Genomic DNA, 25,006 nt, shown 5'->3' on the forward strand with positions numbered 1-25,006 from the left:
AGACTGTCTTTTTTCCATTGCATATTTTTTTCCTGCTTTGTTGAAGATTATTTGACCATAGAATTGAGGGTCCATATCTGGGCTCTCTATTCTGTTCCATTGGTCTATATGTCTGTTTTTGTGCCAGTACCATGCTGTCTTGGTGATCACAGCTTTGTAATATACCTTGAAATCAGGCAACGTGATGCCCCCAGCTTTGTTTTTCTTTTTCAACATTTCCTTGGCTATTCAGAGTCTTTTCTGATTCCATACAAATTTTAGGATTGTTTGTTCTGGCACTTTGAAAAATGTTATTGGAATTTTGATTAGGATGGCATTGAAGGTATAGATTGCTCTGGGAAGCATAGACATTTTAACAATGTTTATTCTTCTGATCCATGAGCATGGAATGTTTTTCCATCTTTTTTGTCTTCTTCAATTTCTTTCATGACTGTTCTGTAGTTCCTAGGGTATAGATACTTTACCTCTTTGATTAGGTTTATTCCAAGTTATCTTATGAATTTTGGTGCTATTGTAAATGGAATCGTTTTTCTAATTTCTCTTTCTACAGTTGCATTGTTAGTGCATAAGAAAGCAACTGATTTCTGTGCATTGATTTTGTATCCTGCCACCTTACTGAATTGCTGTATGAGTTGTAATATTTGGGAGTGGAGTCTTTTGGGTTTTCCACATAAAGTATCATGTCATCTGTGAAAAGAGAATGTTTGACTTCTTCTTAGCTAATTTGAATAACTTTTTTTTTTGTCTGATTGCTGTTTCTAGGTCTTCTAGTACTATGTTGAACAATAGTGGCAAGAGTGGGCATCCTTATCACGTTACTGATCTTAGGGGGAAGGCTCTCAGCTTTTCCAAAAAGAATGATATTCGCTGTGGTTTTTCATAGATGGATTTTATGAACTTGAGGAATGTTCCCTCTATCCCTATAATCTGAAGAGTTTTAATCAGGAAAGGATGCTGTATTTTGTCAAATGTTTTTTCTGCATCAATTGAGAGGACCATATGGTTCTTCTCTTTTGTCTTATTAATGTGTTCTATCACATTGGTTGATTTGTGAATGTTGAACCACCCTTGCATCCTGGGGATAAATCCCACTTGGTCATGGTGGATGATCCTTTTAATGTATGGTTGGATCCTATTAACTAGGATTTTTGAGGATTTTGGAATCCATATTCATCAGGGATATTGGTCTGAAATTCTCCTTTTTGATGGGGTCTCTGCCTGGTTTGGGAATTAAGGTAATGCTGGCCTCATAGAATGAGTCTGGAAACATTCCCTCTGTTTCTATTTTTTGAAACAGCTTCAGGAGAATAGGTATTATTTCTTCTTTGAATGCTTGGTAGAATTCCCCAGGGAATCCATCAGGCCCCGGACTCTTGTTTTTTTTGGAGGTTTTGAATCACTGCTTCAATCTCGTTACTGGGTATTGGCCTATTCAGGTTGTCAATTTCTTCCTTTTTCAGTCTTGGGAGTTTATAGATTTCCAGGAAGGCATCCACTTCATCCATATTGCTCAGTTTATTGGTATAGAGATGTTGATAATAATTTCTAAGAATTGTTTCTATTTCCTTGGTGTTAGTCATGATCTCTCCCTTTTCATTCATAATTTTATTAATTTGGGTCCTTTCTCTCTTCTTTTGGATAAGTCTGGACAGTGGTTTATTGATCTTATTAATTCTTTCAAAGAACCAACTTCTAGTTTCATTGATCTGATCTACTGTGTTTCTGGTTTCTAATTCATTGATCTCTACTCTAATCTTAATTATTTCTCTTCTAATGCATGGCTTAAGTGTCATTTGTTGCTTTTTCTCTAGTTCTTTAAGGTATATAGTTAGTTGGTGAATCCGTGATTTTTCTGGTTTTGTGTGTGTGTGTGTGTGTGTGTGTGTGAGGCTTGCATAGTTATGTGTTTCCCCCTAGGACTGCCTTGGCAGTGTCCCATAGGTTTTGGAGCAATGTGTTTTTGTTCTCATTGATTTCCATGAATTGTTTAAGTTCTTCTCTGATTTCCTGGTTGACCCAAACATTCTAGAGCAGAGTGGTCTTTAGCTTCCAAGTGTTTGAATTTCTGCCAAATTTTTTCTTGTGATTGAGTTGCAGTTTTAAAGCACTGTGGTCTAAGAATACGCAGGGAATAATCTCAATCTTTTGGTATCGATTGAGTCCTGATTTATGACCCATTATGGGGTCTATTCTGGAGAAAATTCCATGTGCACTCAAGAAGAAGGACTATTCTGCTGTTTTAGGGTGGAATGTTCTGTATATATCTATGAGGTCCATCTGGTCCAGGGTGTCATTCAAAGCTCTTGTTTCTTTATTGATTTTCTGCTTAGATGATCTGTCCATTGCTGAGAACGGAGTATTGAGGTCTCCTACAATTAACATACTGTTATCAATATGAGTCTTTATCTTGGTTAACAGTTGGCTTATGTAGGTGTCTGCTCCCATGTTGGGGGCATAGATATTTACAATTGTTAGATCTTCTTTTTGGATAGACCCTTTAAGAATGATATAGTGTCCTTTTGTGTCTCTAACTACAATCTTTACTTTAAAATCTAATTTGTCTGATATAAGAATTGCTACCCCAGCTTTCTTTTGAGGTCCGCTGGCAAGGAAGATGGATCTCCATCCCTTCACTTTCAGTCTGGATGTATCTTTAGGTTCAAAATGAGTCTCCTGTAGACAGCATATGAATGGGTCCTGTGTTTTTATCTAATCTGGAACCTCATGCCATTTTATGGGAGCATTTAGGCCATTCATGTTGAGAGTGATTATTGAAAGATATGAATTAATTGTCATCATGTTGCCTGTGAAGACCTTGTTTTTATAGATTGTCCCTGTAAATTTCTGTTGTAAATCACTCTTAGGGTCTTTCTCCTTTTATAGAACCCCCCTTAATATTTCTTGCAGGGCTGGCTTAGTGGTCACATATTCTTTCAGTTTCTGCCAGTCTTGGAAGCTCTGCATCTCTCCATCCATTCTAAATGACAGCCTTGCCAGATAAAGTATTCCTGGATGCATATTCTTCTTATTTAGTACCCTGAATATGTCTGCCAGACCTTTCAGGCTTGCCAGGTCTCTGTGGATAGGTCTGACGTTATTCTGATGTTCCTCCCTCTGTACGTAAGGAATCTCTTCCCCCTAACTGCCCTTAAGATGGTTTCCTTGGTTCTAAGATTTGCGAGTTTTACTATTACATGCCCGGGTGTTGGCCTGTTTTCCTTGATCTTAGGAGGGGTCTTCTCTGCCTCTAGGACATGAATGTTTGTTTCATTCCCCAGATTAGGGAAGTTCTCAGCTACGATTTGCTCAAATATATCTTCTATTCCTCTCTCTCTCTCTCCATCCCCTCTGGGATTCCAATAATACTGACATTGGAACGCTTCATGGTGTCACTTATTTCTCGGATTCTATTTTCATGGATTCAGAGTTGTTTTTCCCTGGCTCATCTTTTCCCTTTTTATCTATTAAATTGTCTTCCAGGTCACTAATTCGTTCTTCTGCCTCACTTACCCTAGCTGTTAGGTTATCTAGATTAGATTGGATCTCACTGATAGCATTTTTATGTTCTGCCAATTCAGCTTTCATTTCTGCCCTTAGAGACTCTATGTTGCCATTAACTGATTTCTCCATTCTAGCCATTGTCTTCACAATTACTAGCCTGAATTCCATCTCTGACATCTTGGTTATATCTGCATCCATTTGTAGATCTGCTGCATAAGTCATAATCTCTGAGTCTTTCCTATTTTGGGGGTTCTTCCTCCTAGTCATTCCATTGATGGGTGGTTGAGGGAATATATAGAGTCCAAATTATTGACCAGAACCCAAGCAAGATACATCTGTTTTCTAGGCACTTTAGGGTTGATGGCCTCTTGTTCTCCGGGCCTGTCTTCTGACGGAAGGGCCTGCTGTGTTGTTACTAAGGCAATCTTGTTTGGGCAGAGTTGCTCTGCCCCCTGTGGTGGGGAATGGGCTCAGTAGGAACCGGTGTTTGGGGGCTTTTTCTCTGGCGGCTTTCCCTGGTGGCTTTCCGTGTCTGTTCTGAGAGTCAGAGCAGAAGAGACTGTTTCCCACCCTCTGCCTTGGGGCAGAGAGATCACAGTCTGTTCTTCAGCGAGCTCTCCAGGCCACACTGTCTCCATTTCTGTCTGTGCTGCTCTAAACTGCAGCTTCCTGGGTTGTGTGACCCTCCGCTGCACTCCCAGTCCTTGCCCCATGTCGGGGCACGTCTCTGCCTTTTGTGCTTCTAAAACTGCCAGCCGCCCCCAGTTAGCATGCACGACCCCGCCACACCAGTTTCTGTCTAAAGTCCTTTCCCTGCCACTACCGGTCTGCATGTCTGTGCCCCATCCCCAGTGTGGGAGGCTATCACTCAATGGGGGTGCAGGATCCCCACAGCCAGGCTCCCTCCTGCTGCCGTTTATCCTCCAATGTCTGCCCATGGAATCACAGCTCCCTGCTTTGTACCTCAAATCCAACCACCTGTGATCTTCTGTTTGTAGAGATCCAGATCTTATATCTCAGGCTGATTTTGTGGGTGCTCAGAGTGGTCTGGTAGATATCCAGCTCAATTCTGGGGACCAGTTGAAATAGGGTTCCCTACTCTTCCTCCATTTTTATCCTCATCCAGATAAATTAGATTTTAAAACATAGAGTGTAATAAGAGATGAGGAAGGACACTATATCATAATTAAAGAGTCTATCCCATAAGAAGATCTAACAATTGTAAATAATTATGCCTCTAACATGGGAACAGCCAATTATATAAGCCAATTAATAACACAATCAAAGAAACATGTTGATAATAATAGTAGGGGACTTTAACACCCCTCTCACTGAAATGGACAGATCATCTAAACAGAACATCAACAAGGAAATAAGGGCTCTGAATGATACACTGGACTAGATGGACTTCACAGATATATTCAGAACAATCTATCCTAAAGCAACAGAATGCACTTTCTTCCCAAGTACACATGGAACATTCTCCAGAATAGATCACATACTGGGGAACAAATCAGGTCTCAACTGGTACCAAAAGAATGGGTTCATACCATGCATATTTTCAGACCACAATGCTTTGAAACTGGAACTTAATCACAAGAGGAATTTTGGAAAGAACTCAAATATATGGAGGCTAAAATGCATCCTACTAAAGAATGAATGGGTCAACCAGGAAATTAAAGAAGAATTTAAAAAATCATGGAAACAAGTGAAAATGAAAACGCATATGTTCAAAATCTTTGGGATGCTGCAAAGGAGGTCCTAAGGGGGAAGTATATAGCAATATAACCAACCCTTTTTCAAGAATCAAAATAAGTCTCAAATGTACAAGCTAACCTTACACCTAAAGGAGCTGGAGAAGGAACAGCAAATAAAACCTGAACCCAGCAGGAGAAGAGAAATAATAAAATTAAAGCAGAAATCAATGAGTAATATTCCATTATACACACACACACACACACACACACACCAAATACCACATCTTCTTTATCCATTCATCTGTTGATACACATCTGGGCTCTTTCCATATTTTTACTATTTTTTTATGTTTTTACCTAACACTGGCTGTAATTCTTCACCCCGCCCTTAATCAAAACCAAATAAGTGAATAAGAAACCTAATATTCAACTAAGTTAAATAAAAGGTGAAAAGGGAAAAGAAGGCACATTTAAATTAACATAGGAATGATAGTAAAACAATAATTAAATGCTATATTTTGTTTTATGTGGGCCATAATTCTGCCTCTGGTATTTACAGAATTTATAAAGAAAGAAATAGCAGCAGTGACTGGGACAGGGGCAGATGGCTAAGATTTTGGCATAGTAGGAGGAACTTACACTTGTCTCATTGAATAACAAACTGCACAAATAGAAAGAAAGAAGAGGGCACATCAAAGAAGGTAGAAAGTGCAGACCCATGGTTTGGAGGAGAAACGGATCAAGGTGTTTCTGAAGTGGGGAGCCTTGGTCACTGAAAGAGGCAAGAGAAAAAGGAATGCACAGGGGGAAAACAGAAGGAGAAGACTTCCCCAAGCCATTGGCTGGGAAAATGGGAGGGGCTGATTTTTGTGTTTTTGTAACAAACAGGGCTCAAAGACTTGAGGTTTTATTTTTTAAGATTTTATTTATTGAGTGAAATAGAGAGAGAAATCACAAACCAGGGGGAGAGAGAGAGAGATCACAAACAGGGGGGAAGGGTAGAGGGAGAAGCAGAATTCCCCTGAGCTTGGAGCTTGATGTGGGACTCAATCCCAGGATGCTGTGATCATGACCTGAGCCAAAGGCAGATGCTTAACTGCCTGAGCCATCCAGGTGCCCAAGACTTGAGTTTTTAATTTCAGCAGGCTTAGGTAGTATAATCCCCTGAGGTCACTGTCCTGCTCCTGGATATGAGGCAGGAAGGCAGCCTGGAGAGCAGACAGCACTATCTGAGGAGTGTCTAAGGCTCACAGTGGAGGGATTATTCACTCTTCTTGGAGCACATCTCTGCGGGAGGTTGAGTTTGCAGAGATGCCTCTCCAGGGACAAAGAAGTCAGTGGGTGTCATTTGCCTCCCCTGCCCTTGGCATAGAAAGAACCACCTGCTGAGGGTTGCTAACCCAGACACTTACTACCTAGACTGTTTGTAGCATGCCCCAGACCCCAATCTGTTGAGACTGCCCTTCTTGTTTTAGCCTGCATCAGTCTCAGTGCAACAAGACTCTCCCCCAGAAGATTAGCACAAACCTCTACCATAACATGTCCTTAATTTTTTGAATTTTAAGGGTTGACAGGCTTGTCTGGGATAGAGCCTATGGTACACTGCATTTCTCCTGGCAGGCAAACAGCCCAGAGACAGAGAGTATGAAAATGGTGATCTGAAACACACAGGGATACACAAGGGAAGATCATTCACTCTCTGGGAGTGTTTCAGTGTAAGCAGCAACCACAGAGACTTTTCTTTAGGGACAACGGAGCTGACTGGTGTTATTTCCCATCCCTCAGCATAAACCAGTTTCAGTAAATAGTACAGTGCCGGCACTTTCTGCCTAACATGCTTACCCCAATTCACACCTTTCTGCACTCTGCCAGTGCTGCTTTTCTCAGGCAAGAGTGCCTAAGGCCCAGCACAGCACCCCCTTTCCCCAGAACACCAGAAGAAATCCCCACACACACTACATCTCACAACCAGAGAGTTCTGCAAGGCTTTAGTTCTAGTGGAACCAGCAGCAGGTCTCATCGAACAAGCAGACCAGAACACACCTAGTTAAAACTCAACACACTCTGGCCAAGGACAAAACACTGCACACTGCAGGCAAGGAGAGCCTCTGAAGACCACTGACCTGAAGGATAGAGCAACCAAAACTCAACATCAGAGTTCATGCAGCACACACCAGAAAGACTCCCTGAAGTGTCAGGTCCTGGACACAATATGACCTCTTCATAAAGCCAATACTCTCAGGAGCAGGAAACAATAGGCTTTTCTAACACAGAGAAGAGACAGAGACTTAAACAAAATGTCAAGATGGAGGAATTCATCCCAAAAGAAATATCAAGAAAAGGTCATGGCCAGAGTATAAGTAGTATGCCTGATGGAGAATTTAAAGCATTGATCAAAGATACCCACTGAGCTTGAGAAAAGAATGGAAGATTTCAGAAAGGTTTTATCTCAGAGATAAAATAGCTAAAAAATAATCAGTCAGAAATTAAAAATGCAGTAACTGAGATTCAAGAGACTGGATGTAATGAAACAAGGATAGAAGAACTGGAGGAATGAATAAGTGATATAGAAGATAGAATTATGGAAAATAATGAAGTTGAACAAAAGGGAGAAAGAATAATGATGGACCACAAGAGTTGACTTAGGGAACTCAGTGACTCCAACAAACATAATAATATCCATATCATAGGAATCCCTAAGAAGAATAAGAGAGAAAAGGGGACAGAAACTTTATTTGAGGAAACAATAGCTGAAAACTTCCCTAATCTGGGAAAGAAAAGAGACATCCAAATCCAGGAGCTACAGACAACTCCCATCAAAATGAACAAAAGCAGGGCAACACCAAGATATATTGTAATTAAATTTGCAAAATATAGTGATAAAGAAAAAAAAAGTAAAAGCAGCAAGTCAAAAGAAGGCCTTAAATTACAGGGGAGGACACCTAAGTCTAGCTGAAGATCTCTCAACAGAAAGTTGGCAAAACTGAAGAAAGTGGCATGATATATTCAGCATGCTGAATGGGGAAAATCTGCAGCCAAGAATACTCTATCAAGCAAGGCTATAAAATAGCAGGTGAGATAAAGAATATACCAGAAAAACAAACAAACAAAAATTGGAGTTCATGACCACTACAACAGCCTGCAAGAAATATTAAAGGGGACTCTGAGTGGAAACAAAAGGCCAAAAGTGATAAAAATTAGAAAGGAACAGACAAAATCTCCAGAAACAACAACGAAAGAATAAAATGGCACTGATTACATAGCTATCAATAATAACTCTGAATGTAAATGGACTAAATGCTCCAATCAAAAGACATAGATGGTCAGAATGGATAAAACAAAAACAAACAAACAACAACAAGACCCATCTATATGTGGCTTACAAGAGACTCATTTCAGACCTAAAGAAATCAATAGAGTGAACGTAAAGTGATAGGGAAATATTTATCACACATATAGATATCAAAAGAAAGCCTGAGTAACAATACTTTTATCAGACAAACTAGATTTTAAAGAAAAGACTCTAACAAGAGATGAAGAAGGGCACTATATCACAATAAAAGGACTATTCAACAAGAACTTCTAACAATTGTAAATATTTATGTCCCTAACATGGGAGCACCCAGATATATAAAACAATTAATAACAAACATGAAGGAACTCATTGAAGATACAATAATATTAGGAGACTTAACTACTTACATCAATGGACAGATCATCTAAGCAGAAGTCAATAAGGAAACATCTTGGAATGACACACTGGACCAGATAGACTTAAAAGATATATTCAAAGCATTTCAATCTAAAGCAGCAGAATACACAGTATTTTCAAGTTCACATGAAAAGATCCTCCAGAAAGGATCACATAGTAGGCCACAAATAAAGCTTCAACAAGTACAAATAATTGAGATCAGGGGCACCTGGGTGGTGCAGTTGGTTAAGAATCAGGCTCTTGGTGTTGGCTCAGGTCATGATCTCAGGGTTCTGGGTTCGAGCTTCATGTCCAGCTCTGTGCTGGGCACAGAGTCTGCTTGAGATTCTCTGTCCTTTCCCCTCTTCCCATCCTGCTTATGCTCTCTCTCTCTAGGATAAATAAATAAATCTTAAAAATAAAGGCTGAGGTCATACTGTGCATATTTTCTGACCACAACGCTTTGAAACTTGAAATCAACCACAAGAAAAAATTTGGAAAGACCACAAATACATGGAGGTTACATAACATGCCACTAATGGATGGGTCAACTAGGAAATGATAGAAGATATAAAAAAATACATGGAAACAAATGAAAATGAAAACACAATTGTCCAAAACCTTTGGGATACAGCAAAAGCACCCAGATGTTTATAGAAGCATTATCAAAAATATCCAGATTATGGAAAGAGTCCAAACGCCCATTGACTGATGAATGGATAAAGTAGAGTTGGAGTGTGTGTGCGTGTGTGTGTGTATGTGTGTGTGTGTAGGAATATTATTCAGCCATCAAAAAGAATGAAATCTTGCCATTTGCAAGGACATGGATGGAGCTAGAAAGTATTATGCTAAGTGAAATGAGTCAGAGTAAGACAAATACCATATGATTTCACTCATATGTGGAATTTAAGAAACAAAACAAATGATCATGGAGTGGGGAGAAGGAAAGAGAGAGGCAAACCAAGAAACAGATTCTTGACTATAGAGAACAAACAGATGGTCAGTGGAGGGGAGGTGGGTGGGGGGAAGGGTTAAACAGGTGATGGGTATTAAGGAGGACAATTCTTTCCATGAGCACAGGGTGTTGTATGTAAGTGATGAAACACTAAATTCTACACCTGAAACTAATATTGCACTGTATGTTAACTATCTGGAATTTAAATAAAAACTTGGGGGAAAAAGGAAACAATAGTAGCATCTTTTGCTTATCCTCAGTTTACCAGATTATGCTTCTGTGGAATAGCATATTTAATCTGCATTTTCTCTTAACTTTTAACTGCTCAGAAAAAAAGTGCAACCACATAATTTTGCCAATTTATTCAAACTGAAGGGAAATATATATCCAATGTGTCTTTACAGCATTGTCTTACTCAAACTTCCTTTTGACTATAATCTTTTGCAATATATTTGGATTTTAAAACCTTTCTGTTTCATGTTTTTATTAGTTTTAAAAATTATTGATTCAAAATAATCAGGAATAAAGCAAACATTGAGGTTATTCAAACTGTTATCTGTTGATTTTATCCTCTTCCACAGCTAATAATAGAATATAATTTTTTTCTTGAATTAAGTCTTTTTCTTACTAATACCACATATACCTATGTTGGGTTTTAGAGAGTTTGCCAGTACTTCTTTCTTATCTCAGAGGCACATTTTTTTTTCCTTTATAGAAGACCAGTATCCTTTGATGTCATCAAACACCAGTTGACCCTTTTAAAATCCCTCAAGAAAGCAATCCTTACTACTTATTCAGACTCTCTTATTTTCCATTGTCCCTTATAAATTTGTGACATTGTTGATTTAAAATGTAACTTCTAAATCCTAATATTTCCTACTGTATTTTATAATAAATATATTTGGGCTTGTGGATACACAGGCTATTAAGTCCTTTAAGCCAATTTGAGAAAAGTTAATGATAATCACAGATTATATCATCCTTTGTATCTGGAAGTTATCTACTATCTCTAATTTTATCTCTCTCTCTCTTTATATAGAGAGACTGTGCATGCACACACATGTGGGCAGGGGGGAGGGGCAGAGGGAAAGGAAGAAAGAGAATCTTAAGCAGACTTCATGCCCAGTGCATAGCCTGCTGTGGGGCTTGATCTCACAACCCTGAGATCATAACCTGAGCAGAAATCAAGAGTCTGACCCTTAACTTACTGAGCCACCCAGGTGCCCCATCTATGTTCTCTCTTTAAAGCCATCTTCTCTTCATTCCCTTTTTATTCTCCCTTCCATGCAGGTATAGCATTAAAATCCTCTTACTATGTACTGCAGGGGCAATTCTGCATGAAGGGTACTACTTAAGTACCATATTCACCTTGAAACATACCACAAGAATATATCTTTTGTTGCAGTGCCACTAATTCTCAACATTCACAGTTGCCAAGAAAGCCCTCTATATATAATAAGAAAGTGTCTCACTCTATCTCTAGTTATACACCTGCAGGAATGCCTACCAGCAAGCAACGGGGGAGGAAGAGATAATCATGCTTAGAATTCCTAAGTGTGATTTTCATCTATTAATTATGTTCCTTCTTCCCAATTTTCCCAATAACAATTATGGAGGGGGGAACTCTGAAATGCAAAAATAAACGTTTCTTTCAAAATATATTATACTGATGCCACTGGGGGGAGGGAAACTGTTATTCACATATGAATACAACCTTCTAAACTCTTTACAAAGTAATTAAAGCTATTACTAAAGTCATATTTCTAGTTTAAATTCTGCCATCATCAGTCCTATTGTAAATATATGTTTGTTTTGAAGTGTTAAAAGATAGGCTTTTAAAGTGCTGGGGAAAGATAAATATTTCACACTTCAATGCATAAGCCTTGAATAAGCAATTGCTTGCCATTGATTTTCAGTAAATCCAAATGTTAAGAGTCTACTAATTGAAATAGAAAAAGCACAAGCAAAATGAGTTAGAGTAAAGCAATTACTAAGAGTAATGTGAATCAAATAGACTTAAGGACAAAATCTTCACTTAAGTTTAGCCATTGTTACTTGCTAACCCAATTATTAACAAAGCATGATTTCAATACAATGCATCTCTTGCAATTTTATGGAACACACAGTTTGAAAATTTTGTATTCCAAAGCCAGTGGAGGAAAACACTGCATGGCTGTATTATTTCAACCAAATGACATTCTCTCTCATTATCATCTACTTGCCATATCTATGCTATAGTTCCATCAATATATATAATTTGGGTAGCTTATTCACCAGCACAAAATTTCTTCATAGATTAAAATGGTTATAGCAACAAGAAAAACAGTGTTTCATAATTCTTCTACCTCTTCAATTCAAAGCAATTAAAAGTAAGGGAAGTTGACCATTTTGCTGTGGTCTTTAAGCAGAATGTCAAATGAAGTTCTAGCTTAAATATTGTGTAGTATGCTCATGCCTATATGAGATAGCTGTTATTTAAGATTGTCCTCTGCTGCACTATGATGTCATCAGGCATATTATTGGGTAACACATAATTTATGTTAATTAAAAAACCCATTTGGTATTGGAAATGTCATCTCTCAAAGTGGTCCTGCAACACTAAAATAAGTATAGCAATCAAAGGAAGTCATGCTAGCAAAATAAATTTTACCAAAATACTTTAGATTTATTTCAAATTAGCAAATGATATCTTTCCCCCCTAGTCCTCAGAAATTATATAATAAACCATATGTTAATGTAATGTTGACATTTTCCAGTTTATTTTTTTTTCATATTTATTTATTTATTTGACAGAGAGAGAGACAGCAAGAGCAGGAACACAAGCAGGGGGAGTGGGAGAGGGAGAAGCAGGCTTCCCATGGAGCAGGGAGCCCGATGAGGGGCTCAATACTAACACCCTGGGATCATGACCTGAGCTGAAGGCAGATGCTTAATGACTGAGCCACCCAGGCGCCCCTGACATTTCCCAGTTTAAATTGAATTACTGTAAATATAAGTAGCCAAGTATATTTTATGTTAATTACCTAAAAATAAATATTAATTAATTAATTAAATTTAAAAGTTCATGTAGGCATTAAAAGTAATGATAGATCTGTTCTTTTAAATGTAGAAAATTTTGCAAGACATATTTTAAATGAAAAAAAAAGGCACATACACCTGTGTAGAGAAATTCCCATTTGTGTAGTATTTGAAAAAAATCATTTATACATATATGCATAAATGTTGATACATGGATTTGGGGGGGGAAACAGAAAAAGCTTTTAACAGAAGTTGTCTGTAGTAAAAGATCACTGTGAGCAGTAAAGATAGGTACTAAGGTGGGAGGAACACCAATGAAGGTAAGTAAAGACTAGAGGAGATAAAGGCAAAGAAAGGTAGAGACAGAAGGGAGACGGAAAACAAGGAGAGAAAAATATGAGAAAGAGAAAAAGGTGGAAACAAGATAAGGAAGGATTCAGAAAGAGAGGAAATAGATGTAAAGAAGGTGGAGAAATGGAGAAAATGGGGGAGATAGAGGGAAAATGGAAAAGGAGGGATGAAGAAAGAAAAATGAGGAAATAAGAAAGAAAATAAGAAGGAAGCTCTGAGCAGCCCTAACAGAAAAGTAAGGCAGGTTAGAAAGGAGGTGGTAAAGGATGGGGGTGGGAGGCAGGGTGGGGACCAGGAGATAGGAGGTGAGGAGACTGTGATGGGAGCTGTAGTTAAGTCCATTCTCCATTACCTACCTTAACTTCACCCACCCACTGGATGGAGTAGTAGAATTTAGTGACTAGTTTCAACAACCAACCTATTGCCTGGTCACTCACAGTTCTACTTAAACTCTGCTAAGAGAAGAGTTCTAAAGGTATGTAAGCAGAAAGACCATTACATTGTAATCTATTTGCAGCTATATTTATCACACACTCCCAAAGCTTTCTCTTTGAAAAAGAATAAGCTTCCTATCACTATACATACAACTTTAAAATAAATAATAAATGGTAGTATATTTTTACTGTAGATTAAAACTTGAAGGTACAGTAAGGCTAAATCTCTTATATAGATTTTTTCTTTTTTTTATTATGTTATGCTAATCACCTTACATTACATCATTAGTTTTTGATGTAGTGTTCCATGATTCATTGTTTGCATATAACACCCAGTGCTCCATTCAGTACGTGCCCTCTTTAATACCCATCACCAGGCTAACCCATCTCCCCATCCCCTCCCCTCTAGAACCCTCAGTTTGTTCTCAGATTTTTGATAATTAGCAAAGAAAGTAGATATAATTGAAAATTTAATTCTATATTTCTATGTGATCCAGTTAGAGACAATTTCTTTATATAGGCAATTTGAATATAAATTAGAGTGGATTGAAAGGCCATTCATTCTTTTTAGAAGATGGTGTAATGTAGTATTTAAAATCTGTTTTTGTCTTATTTCATAACTTTTGACTCCTGTGAGGGTAGAAACATAGTTTTGTTAGATTTTTAATTTAAATGTTAGTAAAAGTAGGTTAGGCAAATTAGAAAATGTACAAATATCAGGGCTCCTAGTTGGCACAGTTGGTTAAGTGTCCAGCTCTTGGTTTTGGCTCAGGTCATGATCTCAGGATTGTGAGATTGAGCCCCATGTGGAGCCCTACGTGGGGCTCCATGCTCAACATGGAATCTGCTTAAGATTCTTTCTCCCTCTCCCTCTGCCCTAACCCCAACATGCTCATGTGCTTTCTCTCTCTTTCTTTCTCTCTCTCAAATAAATAAATAAATCTTTTAAAAAAAGAAAGAAAATGTACCAATATCACATGGCATTTTTAAATTTATTTTTATCAAAAGGAATTATGCTTTTAATATTAAACAGTGAAACTTTGGTGGTCTTCTTAGTTAAATTATGTCACTGTCTCCATTGTGCAAAATTAATTCCAGTCACCATCTTAAAGATGGATTAGTGATTCAAATCAAATTACTCAGTCTTATTTACCATTTTTGAAAAAAAAATATGGCTCAAACTAGAAAAATTAAATCCTATAAAAAAGGTGAAAATGTGAGTCACTTTGATTTTTCATTAGATTTTATCTAGGAGACAAAATTTGCTTTTCATTGAGTCTTCTATTTTCATGATTGCAATCTCATTTCACTTGCCCTTCATTAAGACATGTTTGCAGTGACCTCCAGCTTGTTAAATATTCAGTAGAAAGATTATACATTTCCCTTAACCTTGATTAAAAGCCTTTTGGGAAACTAAATGCTGAAACAAGAACTTTATTTGAAAAGCAACTTGAGTGCTCCATGCTGATTTCTGTTTCATCAATAGTACTTAAAATCAACAGTCACTGACATAAGATGAGGCCAGAGGTAAAATATGGAAAAACAACCATTCTCTTGTTGTGAGTTACTGCAGGAGCAGACTAAATAAGGTATTTACAACTTGACTTAGCAACCAGGAAAGATTTATTTTTTAAATTCCTGGGAAAAATGCATGAATTGTTTATAAATTCACAATCTACAAAATAAGTAGCAAGTATATATCTGACACATATCTCCAAACAAACATATAAACAGATTCTCAGGTTCTCAAATACATATAACAACTCATGATTTTTTTTTTTAAGATTTTATTTATTTGACAGAAAGAGCACAAGCAGAGGGAGCAGCACGCAGAGGCAGAGGGAGAAGCAGACTTCCCACCGAGCAGGGAGCCTGATGTGGGACTTGATCCCAGGACCCTGGGATCATGACCTGAGCCGAAGGAAGACACCTAACTGACTGAGCCACCCAGGCGTCCCTCATGATTTTTTTTTAACTAAAATAAATAGGATTTTGTGGATTTTAAAGTTGACAATGTGGGTGGAAATTAATACTTTAGACTGATTTGAGCTCATATAACACCCAAGAAAATTTCTAAGATACAAAGAAGTTTCATTATCTCAAGACAAACAGTAATCCTCAGGCTGTTTCATCTCAGTAAGTCATCTTTATCATTTTTTATTAAAGATTTTATTTATTTATTTGTTTATTTAATAGAGAGAGTGATCAGGAGGAGGAGGAGAGGTAGAGGGACAAGCAGACTCCATGCTGAGCTCAAAGCCTGATGCAGGACTCAATCCCAGGACCTTGAGATCATGACCTGAGCCAAAATCAAGAGTCATAAGTTTAACTGACTGAGCCAACCAGGCACCTCAAGTCATCTTTATCTTAAGCCAAATAAAAATGGACTTGTTATATTTTATTAGTTACTTATGGTTTATCATTTTTTTCAATGTATTAATTTGTTCTGGAAGCTCTCTGTTATTAGTAACTCAAGAGGAATTCTAGTAAAATTTCCTGGAATTTCACTATTCATCTTTAATTAAAATCTATGAAAATCTAGTACATTTAATTTTCAAACTAAAATTAATTGAGTCTGTTTTGTTTTGTTATATGTATAAAATAAGTCACTAAAACCATTCATCATCACTAGATCTCTGCCTTTGATACATACTTACATTGGAAAAGGTAGTCTAGCTGAGAAGGAAATTTAGTTCTTATACGATGTTTAGAAAATACAAGTAAATACCATAACTTGATCATATTAAGGTGTATTTTAGTTATGAGGTTTTTTTTTTATTTTTTAAAATAAGCTTTCTATCTATGGCATTTACTTCTAACATTATTTATGAATGATCTTCATCAAGTTGGGTTTTTAATACAAAATCTGTCCCTAGTTTTTGATTGAGTTATAAAATAAGCAAAAGAAGAGAAACAAAATTTACAGATGATAGGATTTAGGGCATTATCAGTATTTTTAAAAAGTCCTATGAAATATCACTCATTGGTGATCCCTACAAGTAAAGATAACATCAGAAATAAGTGATAATCTCAGAAAAAGTGACTGTTGTTTAATATTGAATTATAAGGAAATTGTGATAGTCCAGCCATAATTCTATAGTGCAAATTTTAAAAAATGGAAGATATATCAAGTTAAAATTTCTTTACAGACAAAAAAAACCCCTACTGTCATATAAAGGCCACCATCATTTCTATAGAAAACTTCAGAGTGCCTTGGAGTTAAAACATGATGAATATCTTGATTTGGATTAAAGCCCCAAGAGCTTTAAGTACATAAATTACAAATAATCCATTAAACCAAAATGATTACAATGGGCATGACCTCTGTAGTATTGTCTTTGTATGGTAGGCAGTAAGGGTATCAGATGTTTCATTTGAAACTGTCAAGAATTCACCATATCTATTTACCAAAGGATACAAAAATATACATTTTAAGGAGTACTTGCACCCTGATGTTTATAGCAGCATTATCAACAGTAGCCAAACTATGGAAAGAACCCAAATGCCCATCAACTGATGAATGGATACAGAAGATGTGGTGTATATATATAATGGAATACTATTCAGCCATAAAAAAGAATGAAATCTTGCCATTTGCAATGATGTGGATGGAGTTAGAGTGTATTATGCTAAGCAAAATAAGTCAATCATAGAAAATGAAATACCATATGATTTCACTCATGTGGAATTTAAGAAACAAAACGGATTAACACATGGGAGGGGAGAAAGAGAGAGAGAGGGAAACAAATCATGAGAGACTCTTAACTATAGAGAACAAACTGAGGGTTGATGGAAGGAGGTGGGTGGGAGCTAGGATAGATGGATGATGGGTATTAAGTAGGGCATTTGTTATGATGAACCACTGAACTCTACTTCTGAAACCAATATTGAACTCTATGTCAATTAACTAGAATTTAAATTTTAAAAAAATAATTCACCATTTCAACATCATATTAATGGCCTGAAGACAAAATATGAGTTCTTAAGAATGTAGTGCATTATGTTACACTTCTTAGAAACTATTTTTAATGGATTTTTATATATATTAAAGTGATTTGGTTTCAGGGATATGTTAGATATGTAATATAAGACTTTAATGTAATATTTCCATGAGCTTAAGAACTTTATATATCATTTCAGAAATAACACAAAATACACACATTATTAAAAAAATATATTTGTATTGTATAAAGTACCTAATTGCTCCCAATGTGAGCCTTTGTTCACATAAGAGTATTCATTGTTTTCTCTTACTTGTATTATATCCTCCAACAAATACACAATAATTCAACATTATTACTAAGCCTATGCTTAGCGAAGAAATTTTTTTTCACATTATATTAAAAAAAGAAAATTTGGGGCACCTGGGTCTCTCAGTCAGTTAAGCATCTGATTTGATTTCAGCTCAGGTCATGATCTCAGGGTCCTGGGATAGAGTCCCACATCAGGCTCCATGATCAGCAGGAAGTCTGAGATTCTTTCCCTCTTCCCCTCCCCTCTCTTTCTCTCTCTCAAATAAATAAATCTTTTAAAAAAAGAAAACAGTATTTAATTAACTTTGCCTTTAATTACGTACATTCTCCCTCCCCACCACCAATGAAATCTAATGGAAATAATATTTTCTACTCACCAGCTCACAAGTGGGAGGTAAGGTTTATCATTAATCCATAAAAAGCATAAGCTCTCAGCAAGTTTACAGAGAGAAAAAGTATATATTTTTATTCTCAACATCTGGCTAGTCAGTATTTTCTTCAACTAATAAAAACAACTTATGATTATATATTTAACTCTTTTTTATATATAAAATATTCTCCTAAGAATTTAGCCAATGAGGTTTTGAAACATTTTAAGGTTTTAAACTTCATTTTGAAATTATTGTGTTTTTAATGCTGCATACCATTTTGTTAGCTCAAAAAGAAACTTCAGATTCAATCCTTTGGGGTGAGCAACAGATATTAGTGATAGCTATTCCTCAACATTAACAAACTAAGGTAATATAACAGAAAAATATAATGTATATATCAAGAGACAGTAAGGGAAGAAAATCTTTTCTGTTGGAGAATCAAATGAGTACACATTAACACTTTGAAACTATATGGAATGCTTTTCTACACTTCAGTACAAGACTTATGCCATAGTGTCTATAGTATAACCTCCAGTAAATGTAAATATATATATATATATATATATATATATATATATATATATATATATATATATATATAACTATAATACTGGGGTGCCTAGGTGGCTCAGTCTGTTAAGCATCTGACTCTTGGTTTTGGCTCAGGTCATGATGTTGTTGTGGGATTGAATCTGCTCAATCCCACTGCTCATGTCCAGTTCTGAGCTCAGCATGGAGTCTGCTTCAGATTCTTTCTCCCTCTCCCTCATGCTTACTCTCTCTCTCTCTCTCAAATAAATACATAAAATCTTTAAATATATATATAATATAATGTCCTTTGAGAATTTATCATAGATCATCAGTAGTTATTTGAATGCCTTCATTTATTACAACCAATTGTTTCATTGCTCTCCCTCACCTTTATTTTGATCAAATAACATTTTTAGAATTTGGCTATTCAAAGTGTGCTTCCCAGACTAGCAACATCAACATTGCCTGGGGGTTTGTTAGAAAGGTAGAATCTCAGGTTCCCACACCAGACTACTGAGTCTGAATTTTACCAAGACTTCCAGGTGGTGTGTATACACATGAAACTCCGAAAAGTACCATGTGAAAACTGCATTATCACCTAAAAAATATTGTAAAATGTTATAAGTATATGTATATACTCAGATACATGTACACACACTCATTTAATACAAAAACGCTATGTTATTATTATTTCTACTTTAAAGATTAGGGAAACTGAGGCACAGGGAAGTTAAATGTTTTACCAAATGTCATATCACTAGTAAGTGACAGTACTGAGTCTAACCAGGCAGTCTGGCCCCATCCTATTAGAATGCTTTTTTTTCATATCTAATTATTTAATCATACATATAACAATAACAACTAGGTTCACTTTTTTAGATGGGAGACTAAAACAGAAATGGGAGGGGATAAAACATATCTGTACCGGCTACATCTTAATGTAATTTTTTTAAATCTTATGAGAGTTAACTTCTAAAAAAAATGTACTGGGAATGGGAAAACAAAGAACATCAATGTCTTTTAAAATTAAGGTTTCTTAAGGTCTTACCTTGAATTTCCTACATTTTTTTCCTTTTGCAAAAATAGTATTGCTAAAACAGCTGAAAAAACTGTCAAATGTATGATTAATTTCATCTATGCAGTGGTCTATCACTCTGTGCCCTGAAAACAGTCTGCTTTTACCCTATATTGAGTGATAATGTATAGACAGATTCACTTCAGACTGTTGGACATTATGGAATATTTCTAGATGAAAGGTGGGTTTTGTTTATTTGCTTGTCTTTTACTTAGCCACAGGTCATATCTTTTGAAACCCAGAGGGGATATTTCAAAGAGTTACATGGGTATTGAATTGGGTTTAGTGTGTTTAAAATATTTCCCCATGATATTTGGATTTAAGATACTACATTTTAGAAGCTAAGCTGTTCTCCAAAAAGGTAATGATAGATCTTTCAGAAGGGAAGACTTAAAAGTTCAATATGATGGCACTTTTAATTAGAATTTCATTAGTTTAACTTAATTCTGATTGAATCTTGAAACTCCAATTTTCTACTTGAATAAAAACAGATATTTGCATGACATTTTCCAAATATCCTGTTCCTCTGTCCAATTCAATTCAGAATCAATGCTGGGAGGAGGGGACAAAACAGAAAACTTCAATATTGTAATGTTTGCAATAGTTCTAGACTAGTAAAATTAGCTTTTACAGAAAATTCTCTCTGGAAAGAAAAACAAAAAGAAATAGTTGAGGGACTTCCAGGGAAGATGGTAGAGTAAGAGGATGTTAGGTTCACCAAGTCCCATGGATACAACTAGATAACATTCACATCAGTGTAAATAACCCAGAAAATAGCCCAAAGACTGGCAGAATAAACTCCACAACTAAATGTAGAGAAGAGACCACATCTAAGAAGGTAGGAAGGTCAGAGATGCAGTCAGGAACCAAAGGGACCTATGGGGCTGTCCACAGGAGGGAGGGATGCCATGGGTGTGAAGAGGGGAGAGAAATAGACCCAGACACTGGGAAGCCTGCATGGGGAAGACAATACCCCATGACATTTGGCTATGAAAACCAGAGGGGCCAAATTTCATGAGTTCTTACAACCAGTGGTACTTAAAACCTGGAATTAAAAAAATCAGCAGGCTTGGCTCTGGGAGAGCCAGAGGGTTAAGAGGAAACTGAGTCCCTGCCCTTAAAGAGACAGAACAACAAACAGCCCACAGAGATACAGCATAAAAACAGCAGTTTGAAAGGTGGTTGGGGCATACAAAAGGAAGAGTTATTTGCTAATCTCAGAGCATGATCCAGAGGGACAGAAATCACTAGGGAGCTCCTCCAGGAACAAAGTAACTGGTAGTTGCCATTACCTTCCTCCACAACCCAGTGTAAACATGGCTGCCAGCTGAACTCCATACCTAACTTGCAGGCATTGTCACTCCCACCCCCCCCACCCCCATGTTATGCCAATACATCCCTCTGGACAGTCCAACTCAGTCCAGGCACTGCAGGGATCCTCCTGCAGAGGAATTGCAGCACACAGAGCTTGCTAGCACCCCCACCCCATCGTACAGTTCCCCAGTGATGTGCTTCAGTGGATCTGTCCTCTCTAATACCATCTTGGCCAGAGGCTATACAGGGTGGTGCCACAGGTCTCAGGCCTGACTCTACATGCAGCCCCTATAGTGGCCAACATCACACCAAAGTTACTCCTGCCCTGCAGATAGGGAAAGATAACCATATATACCAGTCAGAGGACCTAGCAGTGGGCTGGAAACAGAGAAGTGGTCTGACTGCAGCCCCACGCTCAGAGAACAGCACAGCAAAAGGGCTTGGCAGTTTGGTGTTACTGGTTTGACTCAGCTTAAGCCTAAATTATCCCCAGACCAGCCCACTACCACCACAGAGACTAAACACTGCTCATGACAAGCAAAGAGAATCATTACAGGCAACTAAACTGAAGAAAAAGCAGCACAGTCACAACATCAAAGCTCATGCATCACACATAGAAGACACCCCTGAAGTGCAAGGTTATGGTGAATAAGGAGCACTGCACTAGGGTGCTACAGGACCATTACTTTCAAGTGCATGAGACATAGCTGTCTTTCCTAATATTGAGAAACAAAGAAGGTTAGATAAAATGAGGAGACAGAGGAGTATGTCCCAAATGAAAGAAGAGGACAAAATCACCAAAAGAGACATAAGCAAAATGGAGATAAGTAATATTCCTGATAGAGAATTTAAAGTAATGATCATAAAGATACTCACTGGACTTGAGAAAAGAATGGCGAACATCAGTGAGACCCTTAACAATGAGATAAAAAAGAACCAATCAGAAATGAACACAATAAATGAAATTAAAAATACACTAGATGGAATAAATAGTAGACTAGACAAAACATAAGAACCAATCAGCAACCTTGAGGACAGAGTAATGGAAAGTAACCAAGCTGAGCAGATGAGTGGAAAAAAAAATTTGCAAAATAAAAATAGACTTAGGTAACTCAGAGACACCATCAAGTATAATTCACATTATAGGGATCCCAGGAGAAGAAGAAGAAAAAAAAAAAAGGACAGAACAATTATTTGAAGAAATAATATCTGAAAACTTCCCAAATCTGGGGAAGGAAATAGATATCCAGACCCAAGAGAAGCAGAGATCCCTCAACAAAACCAACCCAAGGTGGGTCACACTAAGACATATAGGAATTAAGATAGCAAAAAGTGATGATAAAGAGTGAATTTTAAAAGCACTAAGATAAAAGAAAGCAGTTACATACAAGGGAAACCCCATAAGGCTATGAGCTGATTTTTCAGCAGAAACTTTGCAGGCCATACAGAAGTGGCATGATATATTCAATGTGTTGAAGGGGAAAAAATTTGCAGCCAAGAATATTTTATCCAGTAAGGCTATTATTCAAAATAGAAAGGGAGATAATTTCCCAGACAAATAAAAACTAAAGGAGTTCATGACCACTTAACCAGCCCTACAAGAAATGTTAAAGGGAACTCTTTTAGTGCAAAGAAAAAGAAACCTTAAGCAAAAGGAAGAGAAGTAGGAAACACAAAACAATGAAAATAAGTATATCTGTAAAAATCAGTCAAAGGACTTACAAAATATAAGGATGTAAAGTATGACACCATATACCTAAAATATGGAAGGAGAGGAGTAAAGAATTTGTTCAAACGTTAAGTGACCATCAACTTAATATACAATGCTATAAACAGAAGATGTTATACACAAACCAAATGGTAACCACAAATCAAAAACCAGTAATATATATGCAAAAAGAGAAAGGAACCCAAGTATATCACTAAAGAAAGCCAACTCATCATGAGAGAAGAGAACAAGAGAAGAAAGGAACGGAGAAAAACTATAAAAACAACCATGAAACAAGTAGCAAAATAACAATAAATACATACCTACTAATAATTACTTTGAATGTAAATGGACTAAATGCTCCAATCAAAAGACATAGGGTGACTAAATGGATGAAAATCAAGTCCCATCTCTGTGCTGCCTACAAGAGAGTAATTTCAGACCTAAAGATACCTGTAGATTGAAGGTAAAGGCATGGAGAAATAGTTATGATGCAAATGGATGTGAAAAAATGCTGGGGTAGCAATACTTACATTGAACAAAATAGATTTTTTAATGTTTTTCAAGATTTATTTATTTATTTATGAAAGAGAGAGAACAAGGGGCGGGGAGAGGGAGAGGAAGAGAGAATCTCAAGCAGATGCTGCCTTGAGGGGCATCAATTTCACAACCCTGAGATCATGACCTGAGCCGAAAACAAGATTCAGATGTTTAACCTGCAGGACCCAGGCACCCCTATATCAGACAAAATAGACTTTAAAACAGACTGTAACAAGATACAAAGAAGTACAATATATAATAATAATACAGGGGCCAATCCAACAGTAAGATATAACAATGGTAAATTTGTATGCACCCAACATGGAAGCACCCAAATACTTGGAGCACTTAATAACAAGCATAAAGGAAGTAGTTGAAAGTAATACAATAATAATAGTAGACTTTAACACCCCACTTACATCAATGGATAGATCAACCAAACAGAAAATCAACAAGGAAAGAAGGTGTTGAAGGGCATATTGGACCAGATGTATCTAAAAGATATATTCAGAACATCCCATCCTAAAACAGCTATATGCACATTCTTTTCAAGTACACATGGAACATTCTCCAGAGTAGATCACATAATAGGTCACAAAACAAGTCTAAGCAAAATCAAAAAGATCAAAGTCAGACCATGCATCTTTTCTGACCACAACACTATTAAACCAGAAATCAACCACAAGAAAAAAATCTGGAAAGAGCACAAATACATAGAGGCTAAAAACATGTTACTAAATAATGAATGGGTAAACCAAGATCAAAGATGAAAAAAATACATGGAGACAAATGAAAATGAAAACACAGCCATCCAAAATATTGGGATACCTCAAAACCTGTTCTAAGAAAGAAGTTTATAATAATATCAGCCCAACTTGAGAAACAATAAAAACCTCACAAAAAACAATCTAACCTTACACCTAAAGAATGTAGAAAAATGAGGAAAAAACAAAACAAAACAAAACCAAACCCCAAATCAGTAGAAGGAAGAAAATAATAAAGATTAGACCAGATATAAATGATATAGAAACTTAAAAAAACAGGGGCGCCTGTGTGGCTCAGTTGTTAAGCGTCTACCTTTGGCTCAGGTCATGATCCCAGAGTCCTGGGCTCCAGCCCTGCTTTGGGCTTCCTGCTCAGCGGGAAGCCTGCTTCTCCCTCTCCCACTCTCCCTGCTTGTGTTCCCTCTCTGGGCTGTCTCTCTTTCTCTGTCAAATAAATAAAATCTTAAAAAAAAAGAAATTTAAACAAACAAACAAAAAACAATAGAACAGATCAATGAAACCAGGAGCTGGTTCTATGTTTTTTCCGTTTTTTTTAATTTTAATTTTTTTGTTTATATTATTATATTTTTATTTTTGATGTGGTGGAGTTCAGTGATTCATTAGTTGCATATAACCCCCAGTGCTCATCACAACATGTGCTCTCCTTAATACCCATCACCCTGTTACCCCATCCTCCCATGCCCCCCCTCCCCTCTGAAACCCTCAGTTTGTTTCCCAGGGTCCATAGTCTCTCATGGTTTGTCGATCAACAAAATTGATCATGAGCCAGATTCATGAAAGAA

General features: G+C 36.9%; 1 protein-coding gene across 4 annotated transcripts in view; it reads right to left on the bottom strand.

The window, feature by feature from the left end:
• Positions 1-25,006, bottom strand: part of PCDH11X (protocadherin 11 X-linked) — a 606,781-nt gene that overhangs the window by 157,941 nt on the left and 423,834 nt on the right. The window lies entirely within an intron of this gene.

This window comes from Leptonychotes weddellii, chromosome X, assembly GCF_054177405.1.
Source record: "Leptonychotes weddellii isolate Sample4059 chromosome X, ASM5417740v2, whole genome shotgun sequence".
NCBI classification, from domain to species: domain Eukaryota; kingdom Metazoa; phylum Chordata; class Mammalia; order Carnivora; family Phocidae; genus Leptonychotes; species Leptonychotes weddellii.